Source organism: Pseudophryne corroboree, chromosome 6 (genome assembly GCF_028390025.1).
Source record: "Pseudophryne corroboree isolate aPseCor3 chromosome 6, aPseCor3.hap2, whole genome shotgun sequence".
NCBI lineage: Eukaryota > Metazoa > Chordata > Amphibia > Anura > Myobatrachidae > Pseudophryne > Pseudophryne corroboree.
In genome coordinates, this window is record NC_086449.1 from 68,229,866 (window position 1) to 68,247,447 (window position 17,582).

General features: G+C 43.8%; 1 long non-coding RNA gene across 1 annotated transcript in view; it reads right to left on the reverse strand.

Annotated features, from left to right (window-relative positions):
* Positions 1-229: 229 nt before the first annotated feature.
* LOC134936165 (uncharacterized) overlaps positions 230-17,582 on the reverse strand; it is a 58,307-nt gene continuing 40,954 nt past the window's right edge. The window contains exons 2-3 of the long non-coding RNA XR_010180470.1: positions 10,341-10,434; positions 230-1,709 (exon numbers count right to left, since the gene is read on the reverse strand). This is a non-coding gene — a long non-coding RNA (uncharacterized LOC134936165). The remainder of the gene's footprint in view (positions 1,710-10,340; positions 10,435-17,582) is intronic.

Genomic DNA, 17,582 nt, shown 5'->3' on the forward strand with positions numbered 1-17,582 from the left:
TTCGGCCTGGGGGCTTAACCCTGTATTTGCAGATATACGCAACTAAGATCTCTGTATTATCCGATTATTATGTAGTGTTATTTCTCACTCAGTGTGCATTAGGGATAGCAAAATGTTTTTCTCTTACCCAGAATTACCCCTCCCTTTTAGCACCTGAGTGACATCACAATCTGATTGAGCAGCTTACTAATAAATGTGCAGAATATAAAAAGGTATGAGAGAACAGACGAGACTTGTAAGGGTATATTTATTACTTTTTTCAAAGTCACTGATTCTAATTACCTTGAGTGCTGGATTTTAATAGAGCAATAGAAATACAAACAAAACAAGTCTGATTTTATGTGTAGTACTACTGAACTTTAATATCCAGCAGGGGTTACGCACTAAGTATTGTCAGCTTTGAATAACAGTTTACTAAATATAACACATAGGGTAAAACAGAGACGCATACAGAGTTCCTATAGAAATAAGCAGTACTTATAGCACTGCCTGTAATGGATAGAATCCCAGTACTGAGAGGAGATGCTGGAACACTCTACTGGACAGAAAGCTTTCCTCTACATCCCACCCCCTGATAATCCCGACGGTCGGCATGCCGACATCCCACCCCCTGAAAATCCCTCCCCGCCGGCATTCCGCTGCCGGGATACCGACGAAGGTATGTTGACTGACGGCATACCTAACTCCTCACAGCACCTGCATGAGATTCTATAAAAACTTGTCATTATAAAAAAAAAAAAAAATTAAAATTGCCTTTCTATAAGGAATATTGGGGGAACTTCAGAGAGTACAGGAAAAAGAAAGGAACTTACATCATGGCAAAAATTACAAATGTATTTGCACCCTTTGCATTGCAACATGGGTTTGTCCAGGTGCAAAGTTTCTTGCTTTCTCATTCTATGCTTCCATCTCAGAATCAGGCCCACTGACATAATACAAGTTAACGTATGAAACACGTGCCACGTTCTAAGCATTAGAGTGACTCCTCATGTGAGTAATAAATGTTTTCTTCTTGGTAAAACACTTGCTGCACTCAACATTTAAAGTGCTTCTCACCTGTGTGACTCTTCTGATGTCTAACGAGATTTGACTTCTCTGAAAAACACTTACTGCATTCAGAGCATGTAAATGGTTTCTCTCCTGTGTGAACCCTCTGATGACTGACAAGATGTGCCTTATTGGAAAAACACTTGCTACATTGAGAGCATGTAAATGGTTTCTGTCCTGTGTGATTCCACTGATGTGTAACAAGCTGTCGCTTAGAGGTAAAACACTTGCTGCAGTCAGAGCATTTAAATGGTTTCTCTCCCGTGTGAATCATCTGATGTACAACAAGACCTAAGTTCCGGGAAAAACACTTGCTACACTCAGAACATTTAAATGGTTGCTCTCCTGTGTGATTCCTCTGATGTACGTCAAGCTGTGTTTTACGTGTGAAGGTTTTGTCACACACAGAGCACAGATATGGTTTCTCTCCTGTGTGAATCCTCTTATGTATGAGAAGATGTGTTTTAGCCGCAAAGCGTAAGTCACACTCCGAGCACTGAAGTGTTTTCTCTCTTTTGTGATTCATTTCTTCGAAGAGTAACAACTTTGTTAGTTTTCTACACTCCTCTAAATAAAAATAGCTTTTGTTAACTCTACAGAGGCGTAAGAAAGGACGTCTTTAGTTGGCTTGATCGGAGAACAACGTCCCTTTCAAAATTCACCTGCAAAAAAAATAAAGTATGTTAACATTAAAAAACCTTAAGCTTACTGGCACAAACCTAATGTTTTAGTAGAAATGTTATATTGTATAAGGAACGATGTATATTTATATACCATAGCAAATATGACACCATAACTGAGCATTGTTTTTATATTTGCTCTTATATTTATTTATGTTTCCAAATTGGTGGGACCAAAGGCCGGCCATTAACGCAGGCTGCGCAGCCATGTACAGCGCCAAGCTCCAGGGGTGCAGTCTCCCGCAACTGCACAAAAAGTGAGACTCCGCTCATCTGCTGTCTGCCAGCGCCTCCTGGCCCCGGCCTGACTGCTCCTCTTGTAGAGGTTGGCTGAGGGAGCGTCCGCAGTCACCCCCGCCCTCCGCCATAATAAGTTAAATGTACCGCGGACCCTCAGTGGCAGAGCTGCTGGTGAGCTCTATTCTGCCATTCCAAGCATGCCGGTGCAGGCGTGACGTCACCACGCATGGCATTCTGGGAACAGCCGGCTGCAGAGGGGGAGAGATGTCTGAGGAGCAGCAGGGTGGCGTTGGGCGATTGCACGTGGTTCTACATGAGGCAGCCGGCCCACAAGCACTCGATCTGCGCTTGCCTGCCTAAGTCATTGAGACTAGTCACGCACGCAGTCACGGATCCGAGTCCCAACACAGCACTGCAGGGAGAGTGCTGCCCCAAGGCTGGCCAGGGTGACTGCTTGTGTATACATGCCCTTGCTGACTGTGTCTATCTCCCACCTCACCCCTCCTCTCATCTTCACCCCTTTCTCTCATCCTCACCTCTATCTCTCTTTTATCCTCCCCCCCATTTCTCTCGGCTTCACTCCCCTCTCTCTCTCTCTCTTCGTCCTCACCTCTCTTTCTTTAGTCCTCTTCCCCTCTCTTGTCCTCACCTCTCTCTCTCTCTCTCTCTCACACACCATAATGCACAGCATTCTGGGAACAACCTCAGAGGGGAAAAGTCCGAGGAGCAACAGGACGGCATTGGACAATAGAGCATGGTACTACATGCGGCCACCCGCCCACAAGCACCTGGTCTGCAGCCTGCTTGTCTGAAGTCCTGACCCTGAGACCAGACACCCACGCAGTTCCAGATCCCAGCTCCAGCAGCAGCACAGAACCAGCTACAGCATCAGCACTGAAGGGACAGTGCAGCTCCCTGGGCAGGATAAGTGCAGGTGTATACATGCCGTGGATGTGTGTGTGTGTCTGTCCTCTCTTTCTTGTCCTCATCTCTCGCTCTCTCATCCCCATCTCTCAAGAGGAGCAGTCAGGCCGGGACCAGGAGGTGCTGGTGGACAGCAGAAGCCATGGATGAGCAGAGTCTCACCTTGCGCATCGGCGGGAGACGGCGTACCTGGAAGCTTGGCTACATACGCGGCTGTGTAGCCTGTGTTCTTGGCTGGCCCTGCTGGATATGCTCGCCAAATATTTTGTGAACTGTCAACTGAGCACACTGTAAAGCAGTATTCTATATAACGACTTTCAGCACTGTAATGTAATTCTGTCATTCGCTCTCTCGTCCTCACCTCTCCCTCTCGAACCTCACCTCTCCCTCACTTGAGCCGGAGCCTATTTTTTTTTGTTAGCGGATATAGATTTTGGCACCCCTTAGTGGAATACAGTGGGGCAAAAAAGTATTTGGAAAGCCACCGATTGTGCTGTTGACCCACTTAAAAAGATGAGAGGGGTCTGTAATTTCCATCATAGGTACACTTCAACTGTGCGAGACAGAATCTGAAAAAAAAAAAAACTAGGAAATCACATTGCATGAATTTTAACCAATTAATTTGTATAGTCTTGCGGAAAATAAATATTTGGACAATCAAAAAGTTTAATTCAATACTTTGTAATATAACCTCGGTTGGCAATTACAGAGGTCAAATGTTTCCTTTTTTTTTTTTTTTTTTCCAAAAGTGTTTTTATTTTCAATTTTCCATGTAAACATTTTTCGTTACAATGCCAACAAAGCAATAATTGGTATAATAAGTAAATGACCAATATATTGGAAATAACTGTGGTACAAAAAAAAATTCTATCCAATTTATAGAGTCCATAAAGTATCAAAATGGTATATTATCAAATCAGGAAGAAAGTAATCTTCCAAGAAGAAAGAAGAGAGAGAAGAGAAGAAAAGAAGAAAGAGGTATGGAAGAGTAGGAAGAAGAGAAAGAAAGGGTATATGATGTAAAGAAAGGAGGGAATAGATCGCCCATAGCCCCCCCCCCCCCCCAAAAAAAAAAAAAAAAAAGGGGGGGGAGGGAGGAAGGATGTTAACTTAATCGAATGGGGGGTTCAGATAGAAACACTGCAGTTTCATACCATAGAGTTGAACGAAAACAATTATGAATCTGAGTCTTTGTCGAAATATTTAGAGTATCAATAAAGGATTCCCATATCTCAAAAAATGTCTCTATGCGTTGTTCTTTATGTAGTGAAGTCTCCATCCAATCCATTTTAAAAACGTGAAAAAGTTTATCTTTAAACATTTGTAAGGAAGGAGGAGATGAGTGTATCCATTGTTGTAAGATACATTTTTTTGCCACAGCTGATATAATTAACAATAGCTTGCGACAACCTGGAGATATTCTAGAAGTGGTTGTCAGTATGCCAAAAATGGCCCATTCAGGGGACAAAGGTAGAAAGTTAACCAAATCTGAGATGGCAAATTGTTTTATTTGAAGCCAGAATTTTTTAATATGAGTACAGTCCCATAAACAATGAAAAAGAGTAGCCTCTGGTCGAGTACACTTTGGACATGTTGAACCGGAAGACAATCCCATCAACTGACAGCGAGAAGGTGATAGGTATCCTCTATAGAAAATTTTAAAAAACATTTCCTGGTATATAATAGTTGGGAGGGTACGATTGGAATATAAAAGTGCTTTTAGAATGGTAGCTTCATTAAGATCAGGAAAGTGTCTCCGCCATCTAGTAATGCCTGTATCGTAGTGGCCTTCATAATACGGTGTTCGTAGTATTTTATAAAACATAGAGATAGCTCCTCTAGCGTTAGAGAAAGAGCGAAAGGCAATATCCAACTGGCTCGTCCAGTCCACGGGAGAAAGATAAGAAATCACTTTGGAGACATAGTGTTGTGCTTGCATAAAGGCAAAATTGTGGGTTTGTAAAAAGGAAAATTTAGATTGAGCCTGAGAAAAAGTAAGAGTATGTTTTGTGGTTGCATCAGTAAGCTGACGAATCATAGTAAGCCCCTGTTGGGCCCATAAATTAAAGGGAGCAGAAGCTAAACCGTGTTGAAAGTTCATATTGCCAAGCCAAGGAAGAAACAAAGAATATGAGGCGTTGAGTCTCCATTTATTGCGGATCGTATGCCAAACTGACCATGCTGACATTAAGAGAGGGTTTTCTAATATTTCTGTTGGGATGTCAGATTTATGGAGATGTAAAAAACAGACCAAATCTATATTGGTAAGGAAGGACTGTTCTACTAAGTAATTGGAATATAATTCAGAATGTGAAATCCAATCTTTAATATGTCTACATACAGCAGCATAATTGTAGATTTCCATATTTGGAAAATTAATACCTCCTTCAGATTTAGTTCTTTGTAACAACTGTAGACTGAGGCGAGGTTTTGTTTTTTTCCAAATAAATTGTCGGAAATCCGCATCAATTCGTTTAAGATCTGTCTTGGTAAACACCAGTGGTAGAACCTGAATAGGATACAGTAGCTTCGGGAAGGTAATCATCTTTATAAGGTTTGCTCTTCCCAGGTAAGATAACCGTAAATGCTGCCATTCATTCAACTCTTTAAGGACTGTATCAATAGTACTTTTTATATTAATGGTATATAAATCATAGATATTTCTAGGGAGGCGAATCCCTAAGTAAGAGATATAAGTATCTGCCCATTTCAGATTACCAACCTGTAATGTATTTTTACGAAAGGAAGCGCTTAGGGCCATAATGGTAGATTTGGAGTGATTTATGGTGAAACCTGATATCGTACCAAAATCTTCTAATTTAGAAAGAAGGGGCATTAAACATTCGTGTGGGCAGTGCTTAAAGTGGTCCTAGAGAGGTGGTGGAACTCACCCCCCTCCCCACGGCACCCATGAAATAAAGGTATTGCGCGCACCTACGGCGCGCGCAGCAAAAAGGGGGTGTGGTCTCAAAAAGAAATGGGCGTGGTCACACAATAGTAATAATGCCCACAGTAGTAGTACCCAAGTGGAAATTTTGAAGTGGGGGTATGGAAAAGTGAAGGATGCAATTATGTGCGCGCCGAAGGCGCGCGCACTCCTGACAAGGGGGCGTGGCCACGCAAAAGGGGGCGTGCCCTTCAGTGTAGTTTACCACACCATATACCCCTTATACACATTATGCACCACAATAGTAGGACCCCTTTCACATTATAGCTCACAGTATGAGCCGAAATTCACATTTATACCACACAGTATGAGCCACATTCATATTACACCACACAGTATGAGCCAAATTCACATTACACCACACAGTATGAGCCAAATTCACATTACACCACACGGTATGAGCCGAAATTCACATTACACCACACAGTATGAGCCGAAATTCACATTACACCACACAGTATGAGCCGAAATTCACATTATAGCACACGGTATGAGCCGAAATTCACATTATAGCACACAGAATGAGCCAAAATTCACATTATAGCACAGAGAATGAGCCGAAATTCACATTATAGAGTGACAGAGTGACAGGGAGAGTGACAGCAGGGACATGGAAAGTGACAGCAGGGACATGGAAAGTGACAGCAGGGGAATACAGTAGGGACTAGGGAGAGAGAAAGGCAGCAGGTTAGATTACCTGTTTAGCAGCGGCGGTGGTCTGCGGTGCTGTGGATGAGTAGGCTGTGGTAGGCGTGACGTGGAGGAGGCTGTGGGCCTCGGAGATAGTGCGGAGGAGGAGGCTGTGGGTGCGCAGAGGTCCGAGGGCGGGGCGGCAGAAGAGGCTGAGGGCGGCTGCAGTGGATCTGGAACCAGGCTGGCTTTATTATCCCTGCCGCCGCATCGAGCTCCTGTGACCACGGCGCTAATATTTCAAAACTGCTGCGGACCGGCAGCCAATCAGCGACAGATTTGAACTAGTAGTGCCGCGGTCACAGAAGCTCGATGCAGCGGCAGGGATAATAAAGCCGGCCTGGTCCCAGATCCGCTGCAGCTGGGAGTCTGGAACCTGGCCTTCCAGTGCGGCGGCGATGGTAGGGGCGGAGCGACGGAGGGCGGACCGGGAACGCAGCTTCTTTGTCGGCCCATACAGTAATGCCCCCAGCAGTAGCATCCCTTATACAATGCCCACAGTAGTAGTGCCCCTTATGCAATGCCCCCAACAGTAGTGCCCCTTATGAAGTGCCCCCTTTACAATGCCCTCATTAGCTGTGCACCCCATCAGTAATGCCCTTAATGGTAATGCCCCTGTGTAGTATTGCCCCTAGTCGTTTAGCCCCTGTAGTTTAGCCCCAGTAGTCATGCCCATACTGGTAATGCCCCTGCAGTTTTGACCCCAGCAATTTACTCCCCCCCCCCCCCCTCTAGTTTAGCCTCTGAGTGGTAATGCCCTCAGTAGTTTTGCCCTCATGTAGTTTGCCCCATGTAGTTTAGCCCCCAGTGGTAATGCCCCCTGCAGTTGTGCCCCCAGTTGTTTAGGCCCTGTAGTTTAGCCCCCATGTAGTTTGCCAAAGTTAGTAATGTCCCCAGTAGTTTGCCCCCTTGTAGTTATACCCCCAGTAGTTTAGCTCCTGTAATTATGCCCCCTTGTAGTTTAGCCCCCAGTAGTAATGCTGCCAGTAGTTTGCCCCTTTGTAGCTTGCCCCCTTGTAGTAATGCCCCCAGTAGTTTGCCCCAGCAGTAAAGCCCCCCAGTAGTTTGCCCCCAGTACTAGAGCCCCCCAGTAGTTTGCCCCTCTGTAGTTTGCCCCAGTAGTTTGTCCCCAGTACTAGAGCCCCCCAGTAGTTTGCCCCCAGTACTAGAGCCCCCCAGTAGTTTGCCCCTTGTAGTTTGCCCCCAGTACTAGAGCCCCCCAGTAGTTTGCCCCAGTAGTAAAGGCCCCTAGTAGAAACGCCTGTGGTACACATATAGGAGGGAGGGGGGGGGAGAACTATACTTACCTAGCCCCGCTCCCGCCGCAGTCCTCTCTCGCCGCCCGCTCCTCTGCACTATGAGAGAGACGTCATGACGTCTCTCCCATAGCGCGCACTGACAGAGCCGGAAGCCGGAGCTCAGTACTGAGCTCCTGCCTCCGGCTGCCGCTGCGGAGAGGGAGACGGGCGCCCGCTGGTAACGCGATCTCAGCGGGCGCCAGGCATCTCCCTGCAGCGCCGCCCGGGACATCGGGTTAGGTGAGCCGGGGGAGGCGGAACTGCGTTCCGTCTCCTGGTGGAACTGACGGAACGCAGTTCCGGCTCACTTTAACCCCTGCGTGTGGGTTAGAAATAAAAAGAAGAAGGTCGTCCGCAAAGGCAGCTACCTTAATTTCTGTATTGCCATAGGACATTCCTCGGAAAAGGGGCCAGGATTGGAGCACTCTTAACAAAGGATCTAATGCAAGATTGAAAAGTAAGGGGGATAAAGGGCATCCCTGTCGAGTTCCCCTGAACATTTGAATAGGATGACCTAAGAGACCATTAATTAACAATTTTGTCCTGGGGGATCTATAAAGATATTTAATTAAATTAATAAAGGAAGGATTAAATCCTCGTTTTTGTAGTATGGCATATAAATGTGGCCATAAAACTGAATCGAATGCCTTTTCGGCATCTAAACTTAACAAAATATTATTGGAATGGTCCTGAGTTGTTGAAGAATATAGAGCCGCTACCGCCAGGCGAACGTTGCGAACCATGTTCCTGCCATGGGTGAAACCAGATTGGTGGGACGTCAGGAGAGAAGGAAGGATTGTTTGCAAGCGAGTAGCCAGAATCTTAGACAGAATTTTATAATCCTGATTCAGGAGAGTAATGGGTCTATACGAGGCTACTAAATCAGGATTTTTATTGGGTTTCAATAATAGTATAGTATAAGAATCGTTAAATGTAGGATATTTAAGGTTTCCCTCTTGAATCTGTTTGTAAACATGAGTCAGGGAGGGGATTATATCATCTCTTAGTATCTTATAGTAGTTCCCATTAGATCCATCAGGACCCGGTGATTTGTTTAGATGTAGGCTATCAATGGCAAACCCAATCTCTTCCTCGGTTATAGCACTAGAAAGGACCTCTTTCTGTTGAGCTGTTAGATATGGTAAGTTGGCTTCTTCAAGAAAGGAATCTGATAAGAGGGGATCAACTGAAGATTCCTCGTAAAGAGAAGTAAAATATGAATGGAATATGTTGTTAATGTCAGCAGGTTTGGCAGCCATTACATTAGAGTTTGGATCTAAAATTTTCATAATAAATTGTTTCTTCCGTTGTCTACTTGCCATGTAGGCTAGAACTTTCCCCGACTTGCCCCCCCAGCGGTAATAAGTGTTTATGGAGTAATCTAATTTGGTTTGACCCTCCTTCATAAGGAAAGATTCCATAATTTGTTTTTGATGTAAATAATTAGATTTATTATCCGCTGTAGAAAATCGTAAATAATGGTTGTAGGCTTCTTTCAGTCTGTTTTTTAATGAGTGCAGTGTCTTCCTGTGAGTCCGGTTGCGCTTAGCTATGTAAGAGATCACATGCCCTCTCATCACTGCCTTTGAGGCCTCCCAGAATAGAACAGGGTCATTCCAATGTTCTAAGTTATCGTCTACATATTCCCTCCATTTAATTTTAAAATATAATTGAAAATCGTCATTTTGGGAAAGGAAGGTAGGAAAGCACCAAAAGCGTGAGGAATGCCAGGGAGTAGGTCTAGTTAAGTCGAAAAGTATAGGGGCATGATCCGATATAATGATAGGGTCTATTATGGTATTGCAGACTCGCTGGAATAACGTATCCGCTACCAAAATGTAATCTATTCTGGTAAACACATCATGGACCTTGGAATGAAACGTGAAATCCTTGCAAGAAGGGTTACGTATTCTCCGTTGATCCACCACATCATGGTTGGAACAAAGAAAGTCAACCCCGTTCACACGGTTTGAAGAGATAGGGGAGATAGCGGCTGAGTGATCCAATAGGGGATTATGTAAACAATTAAAGTCCCCGCCAATTATCAGATTAGGGGTATCCTACTTCATAAGAAGATTTGATAATTTTTTATAAAAGGCCAAACGAGGTGTGTTAGGAGCATAGATATTTAAAATAGTAAATTTATCACCGTGGACTGTAAGATGCACCAACAAGAATCGCCCCTCCCTATCAGCCACTACATTATCAATGGTATATTGAAGATGTTTACTAAGTAAAATTGCCACACCACGTTTCTTTTTATCAAGGGAGGCTGAGACACATTCCTGAATCCATGCCGCTTTAAGGGTCGCATGGGGACCACGCAACCAGTGCGTTTCCTGCAATAAAATAATATCAGGGGTTAATCGTTTGAGATGAGACAATAACCGTCGTCGCTTGCATGCTGAATTCAATCCAGCTACGTTCCATGACAAAATTTGGATAGCATTTGACGTCAGTTGGGGGGCTAAAGTAGAAGAGTCAGTATGGGCTGTCATCCAATCCCACACTTACCAATGGAGAATGTAGATAGGGTATCTTTGATTAGAGTGCCCGTCACATCCCAGCGAGTGAGACCGGCGTTCCGAATATCCATTAGGAATAGTAACTGCAAGAGGAGGGTGGGTAGGGGCCACAGGCGATCCAGGAGAAAAGAAGAAGAAAAAAAAAAAGAAAGAAAGAATAAAGAGCACCAAAAATGACATATAAACAAATTGCAACACATCACAAAAAATAGTAAACGTGTGATTATTGTGATAATTCCAACAGTCTATCTATGAGAGGTCAACCCCTCCTTCACAAGAGAGGTAGGGAGCTATTAGTTCCTTTTTATTTTTTGCTTTCCCCCTTACCCCTAGGTAATTAGACTAAAGTGTAAATATTCAAGATGGTAAGCTATCAACTCATCCATTTGGAGGTGGATTTTTAGAGGAACCTTGCAACGGAATCTTTAGGTGATCTCTAGCTTGGTCAGGAGTATCAAAATTAAGAGTTCTCCCATCAGTGAAGACCCGCAGTTTAGCTGGGTACAGAAGGGCAAATTTAACATTCTCAGTAAATAAATGTTTGCAAATTGGGGTGAATTCTTTCCTCCTCTGAGCCACAGAGGCCGAAAAGTCCTAAAATATCAGCACTTTAAAGTTCCGCACTTTAAGAGTGCACCTTTTTCTGTATGCCATGAGTATGTTCTCTTTATCTCTTAAGAAATTTGGCAATCACAGGGCGAGGGCGTATTTGGGATGAGGGGGGACCTCTATCAGGGCCAATACGATGTGCTCGTTCGATAAGCACTGTTCCCGAGGTACTAGGAACATTGAGGATTTGAATTATGTCAACACTTAATAAATCAAAAAGATCTGAGCCCGATATTGATTCTGGGATGCCTATAAATCTAAGATTGCTTCGCTTATCCCTATTTTCAAGGTCATCAATCTTTGAGGTCAAGAAAGCTATTTGTTGAAAGTGGGAGTCATCAGAATTTTGCAGAGATACAATAGCATCTTCTGCCGTACTAACACGTTGTTCTACCTCCACTAATCGTTTGGTATGCGATTCTAAATGGGACAAGACCGTATTTAAAGTCGTTTGAATTGCATACAGCTTTTTTTCAAGGGTTGGATTTAAAGGCAATGAGCTTTCCATGGAAAGGGGAGGTATCACTGGGGAGGAAGAAACATCTTGGGATGCAGATGGGGGTGAGCGATTGGGCTGGGGGCATGTTCACCTTTTCCCTAATAGAGGGATTTTTAGACTGAGATTTCCCGTTTTTGACCATGGTATCAGTTGGATATCTATCCACAAATTTGTCCATACCCTGGAACAATGACCAATGTAGCTAGAGATTCAGTACCACCTATGGATAGGAGTCTTTGAGATAACTACATGACTAGAGAAGAGAGAGAGAGAGAAAAAAAAAAGAAGAAAAAAAAGGGGGGGGGGGGATTTCAAAGGATAAAGGTTGGGTTCAACCACTGGTCTGTAAAAAAAAAAAAAATATAAGTTGTGCTTATTGAAATGTAGAATTTGATTAAAATTCGCCTACCTTCGCTAACACACTTTGTATGTGAATTTTACACTAAACACAGAAATATATAGGTAATAGTAAAGTAACTCTGTGAAGGATGTTAAAAGTCACCGGATATAAATTGTATAATTTGACTAGGATTCACCTACTTTGGTTATTGCACCTTGTATATGGATTTTTCAGTAAATACAGAAATATATAGGCAATAGTAAAGAAATTTTGTAACATAATCCTATATTGTAGGATTTGACTGGGATTCGTCTTCCTCGGTTATTATATTCTGTATATGATTTTTATACTAAATGCAGAAGTATATAGGTGATAGTAAAAAGCAGTAACAAACAGTACCTCTACCGTCACTGGTATTAACAGGTTTTTAGCTTAAAGTAGGTTGTATGGAGACTCCTTGTCCATATAATCAAATACCACAAGATGGCACTGTTTGCCTGCCAATACAGGACCGTCTGCAGTGATAACAATTACAAAATAGTGAATTATGAGAAAAAAAAAAAAAAACACAACAACAACAACACAAAAGGAGCTGAGTCTACCCTCACCTCACTACTTGCTGCAAGAATGTAAGTATACCCAATGTCCCTGCAATCCCAGCAAATAGTAGGTTATATGGTCAGAGTCAGGCTGTATGAATGGTTCTTGCCTGGTTAATGTAGATTGAGAGTGAAAGATAAATTATCAGGAGAGGTGATAAAGGTAAGGAGAGGAGGGAGAACACGAGGTGGGAAGGGTTATTAGCAGGGAGAACGACAAAACGGTATATTTCACATAGAGTCTCTTCAACCTGAGCCGATCCACTGGTCGTCAGGTACGCTGTCTGAGAAAAAAAAAAACCTCCGTGGGTCACAGCTGAAGTCTCTCAAAGAAAGTGAAGGCAGGTCACGGCTGATAAGAGATCAGGCTCTGCAGCAACGTCCCGGTATCCGCGCCGATAGCATCGATCCTTTATCCACCTCCTCAGGGTCACAGCCGCTCAGGATGTCCAGCTCCCAGTTCCACCGCTCCTGGCGAATCCACTCGCCACTGCAGGAGCAAGTCTCAGTCCCGGCATCAAGCTCCGCACCTCAGTGATCCAGTGTCCACACCGGTGTCCCTTCTCATCCGACGCTCAGGGCAAGCAGCACCGACCCCCAGCTAGGCGCCCACAAGGAAGGCGGGAGAGTTCTCAGGAGGGCAGCACGGTGGATCACGACGGCAGTCCACACCACCGAGCCTTATAGCACCCGGAGCCGTTCTCGAAGTCTCCGACCGCGGCAGGTAAGGTCGCAGCTCCCTCTCTCCGTCCAGACCCCCGAAGACCGCCGGCGGGTTAATCAATAGTTCCCAGGGGATCGGGTTAGATCACCGCTTGTCCGAGATCCGCCTGACGTCCGCAGTAATTCAGTGGGGTGTCAATCTCCGCTCTCCCAGCGCCGTGTTCATACCTAATTGGGTGTTGGGAGGCAAGTCCGATGTGACCCCTATGTCTCCGACAGTACGTCCGAGGTCCCTCGGGAATTAGAGTCAGTGCTGGGGTATGTTCAAGGCCAGTAATGGCGGCCTCTCACATCACAGGCCTCAAGCTTTGCAGGCTGGATTCCGGTGGAAACACCGTCTCGTCGTCCCCAATATTCAGCTTGTTGTGTAGGGCTGATCTTCCTTTTGAAATCAGTGTGATTATTACCCATTTAGAGGTAGTTGTAATGAAAGATGGGTTTAGATTTTGTAATGGGGAGACGGAGCTTAGACTAAAATGCGGCCATCGCGATGCTCCGCCCACCGGAAGTCCCCAGGTCAAATGTTTCCTGTACTTCTTGACCAGGTTTGCACACACTGTATCAGGTATTTTGGCCCACTCTTCCATGCAGCTCTTTTCTAGAACCGTCATGTTTTGGGGCTGTTGCCGGGCAACACGGACTTTCAACACCCTCCACAGATTTTCTACTGGATTCAGGTCTGGAGACTGGCTAGGCCCCTCCAGGACCTTGAAATGCTTCTTACGGAGCCACTCCTTAGTTGCCTGAGCGGTGTGTTTGGGGTCATTGTCATGCTGGAAGACCCAGCCACGTTCCATCTTCAATTCTCTTACTGAGGGAAGGAGGTTTTTGCCCAAAATCCAAAGATACATGGCCCCATTCATCCTCTCCTTAATACGGATCAGTCGTCCTGTCCCTTTTGCAGAAAAGCAGCCCCAAAGCATGATGTTTCCACCCCCATGCTTCACAGTGGGTATGGTTTTCTTGGGATGCCATTCATCATTCTTCTCCCTCCAAACACGGCGAGTGGGGTTTATACCAAAAAGTTTGATTATGCTCCCATCTGACCACATTACATTCTCCCATTCCTCCTCTGGATCATCCAGATGGTCACTGGCAAACTTTAGCCGGGCCTGGACACGTGCTGGCTTAAGCAGCGGGACCTTTCTGGCGCTGCAGGATTTCAATCCATGACGACGTAGTGTGTTACTAATGGTAACCTTTGTGACTGTGGTCCCAGCTCTCTTGAGGTCATTGACCAGGGATTCCCATGTAGTTCTGGGCTGATTCCTCACCGTTCTCAAGATCATTGATACCCCACGAGGTGAGATCTTGCATGGAGCCCCAGGTCAAGGGAGATTGTGAGTGATTTTGTATTACTTGCATTTTGTAATAATTGCGCCAACAGTTGATCTCTTCTCATTAAGCTGCTTGCCTATTGTCGAGTAGCTCATCCCAGCCTGTGCAGCTCTACAATTTTGTCCCTGGTGTCCTTAGACAGCTCTCTGGTCTTGGCCATGGTGGAAAGGTAGCAGTCTGACTGTTTGAGGGTGTGCTAACAAAAGAAAAAATGACCTGGCACCGGTATAGATTGTGATAAAGTGAGAGAAACCAAAAGTGGACAAATATTGGAAAGAGAAGACCTTTCAATTGTAGTCCCTATTGGTGGTGCGCCCAGAGCTAGAAAGTACATGTACTTAAAAACTGGAGAGAAAGAAAGCTCTTGTGTGGGCGCACTCTTGAAAAAAAGAAAGAGAAAAATTCTTAAGATATTAATCGAAGAGATGTTTAAAACATATGTTTATTTAGCAATTAATTAAAAAGTTAATAGGATCCCACTGTGATCAAAAGAATAAAGTTTTTTATCTTTTATTATTGGTTATATCAAATGAGAAAAGATATGCGAAAAGAAAAGAAATGTTCTGGTCTGAATAATCACAAGAGACGGATTAGAAAGGTTGCAGACACCTGATAGTCTAACAGCAGTTTCTCCTGACCAGCACAGAAATACTGTGTTAATAAGACCAAACAGGAAAATCCAATTCTATGTCTTGAAAGACCACTGAAGGGGTCAATACTGGACAAATTACTGGTCACCTGTTGTACATATGGCACAAATTTGCCAACATATCTTACACATTCCTGAACGTTTAATGGTAGACGTGAAATTGGAAAGGAAAGAAGAGAGAAGCAATGGGAAAAAGAGCCAAAATGGGTATAAGGATGGGGGAAAGGGAAGGAGTGAATAATGGTGATACTGCTGTTGGTGTCCACCCTTCAGGTGAAGGGGAATAGTGTCCTTCTCTACTACACCAGGTATTCCCTGGGAGTCTCCTCTCAGGTACTGACCTGGCCCACCGCCGTTTGGCTTCCGAGATCGGGCATTAACGGCGTGGTATGATAGCAGAGAGGCTATCTACCAATGAGAGTGCACCTATATAAGAGCAGTGAGAGAGAAAGATAATAGAAAAGGATACGGTCTGGTTAGTGTGTGGATCTGCTTTCCACGTTAGGCAAGGTGAGTTATTTACCACATCATAACGTGATACACCCTGGATCATGGATGAGAGTCCACTGAAAGGGGATGGGCCAGTGAGAATGGGAAAGAAAAACAAAGAAAAGCAAAGAAAAAAGAGAGAGGAGGAAAAAAGGGGGAAAAAAAATATGTGAAGTACTAGGGAAATATACCGTATGTCAGTCAGTTTATGTTGATAAACATGAGATGGTTATCTCAAAGAGAGGGAACAAATATCTCTATATATGGCAAAAAAATAAATAACATCTGAAAAAAAACGTCAGGTAAATTTGTGAATCAAAATGATGATACCAGATATGTTGTGTGCATAGACACCTATGAGTACAGGGATATAGATTCACTGTTGGTATGAGAACAGTGCGATACACTGTTCAGGAGAAATCTGGTGACAGAATGTGCAACAGGTTAATTACCCTATATACATACAGATTGATAGATTGTGATATAGGTGGGAAATCCCACAGATTATGATCACTAGTATCTCTTATGCATAGTTACACATGTCACCATAAGGATTTAGATATTAAAAAATGATACTCATGGTGTAATGGTGTCAAATTCCGGGAACCAATGGTAACCAGTAATCATCCATGGAAGAATCTCCTGCTGGGATCCGTGGAAAACGCGTTTCGCCCGTTGGGCTTGTTCACTTCCGGGATCTCGCATTTCCTATCTTAGTGTGGGGTTTAAAAGCCCTGTTAATTGAAATAGCAGCCAATCGCGATATTACTTCTTGATTGAGGGCGGGGGTGACAAGTGTATCTATGCAGGCTGTGGAAGCGTAGTACCAGCGCTTCCCAGCCGACATCAGCGGCACGTGATCGGACCGAGGTCACGAGGGAGACGGCGCTAGTAAGCATGCGCAATGAGAAAATCCCTGTCGCCATGGTAACCCGGTGCATGAAGCGGCGCCATGTTGGGAGAGGGTATTCCAGTGATTTACGTAAAGGTCTCCCTGTCGCCATGGTAGTAATGATACGGAAGGCGGTATCTTGTTAAGAGAGGGTATTCAGGCATTGCTGTGCATGTATGTTATAGTAATAAGTAATAAGTTAGGTATGTATTATAAGAAATCAGGTGTGGGTGTTGGTGCACACTGTAGTGTCAAACCGAGGTTGTAAGTCGGTGTTCCAGCTTATGTGGCAGAGGCTGTGAGAAGGAGAACACTATATTAAGTGAACTGATCTGGGCAAATGTAAGGATAAATAAAAATAAAAATTGAAAATTATAAAAATATAAATAAAAATAAACAGTGTATCATACAATGTAGCGGTATATAATACAAGGAAAAATGGAATCATATCGATCGTAGGAAAGCTAAATTTGAGATTTACCGACGGTGGTGATGTTGGGGATGTCATGAAAGTTAGTGTGCTGTCATTGGGAACGTGTGAGAGACGCACCCCCGACCAATAATAAAAGATAAAAAACTTTATTCTTTTGATCACAGTGGGATACTATTAACTTTTTAATTAATTGCTAAATAAACATATGTTTTAAACATCTCTTCGATTCATATCTGAAGAATTTTTCTCTTCTTTCTTTTTTCAAGAGTGCGCCCACACAAGAGCTTTCTTTCTCTCCAGTTTTTAAGTGTTTGAGGGTGTGGACAGGTGTTTTTTTATACAGATAACCAGTTCAAACAGGTGCCATTAATACAGGTAATGAGTGGAGGATAGAAGAGCTTCTTAAAGCAGTAACAGGTCTGTGAGAGCTAGAAATCTTGCTGCTTGGTAGGTGTCCAAATTTACTTTCCACAAGAATATACATGTTAATTGTTTAAAAATCATACAATGTGATTTCCTGTTTTTTGGTTGTTTTTTTTCCAGATTCTGTCTCTCACAGTTGAAGTGTACCTATGATGGAAATTACAGACGTCTCATCTTTTTAAGTGGGTCAACTTGCTGCACAATCGGTAGCTGTCCAAATACTTTTTTGCCCCAGTG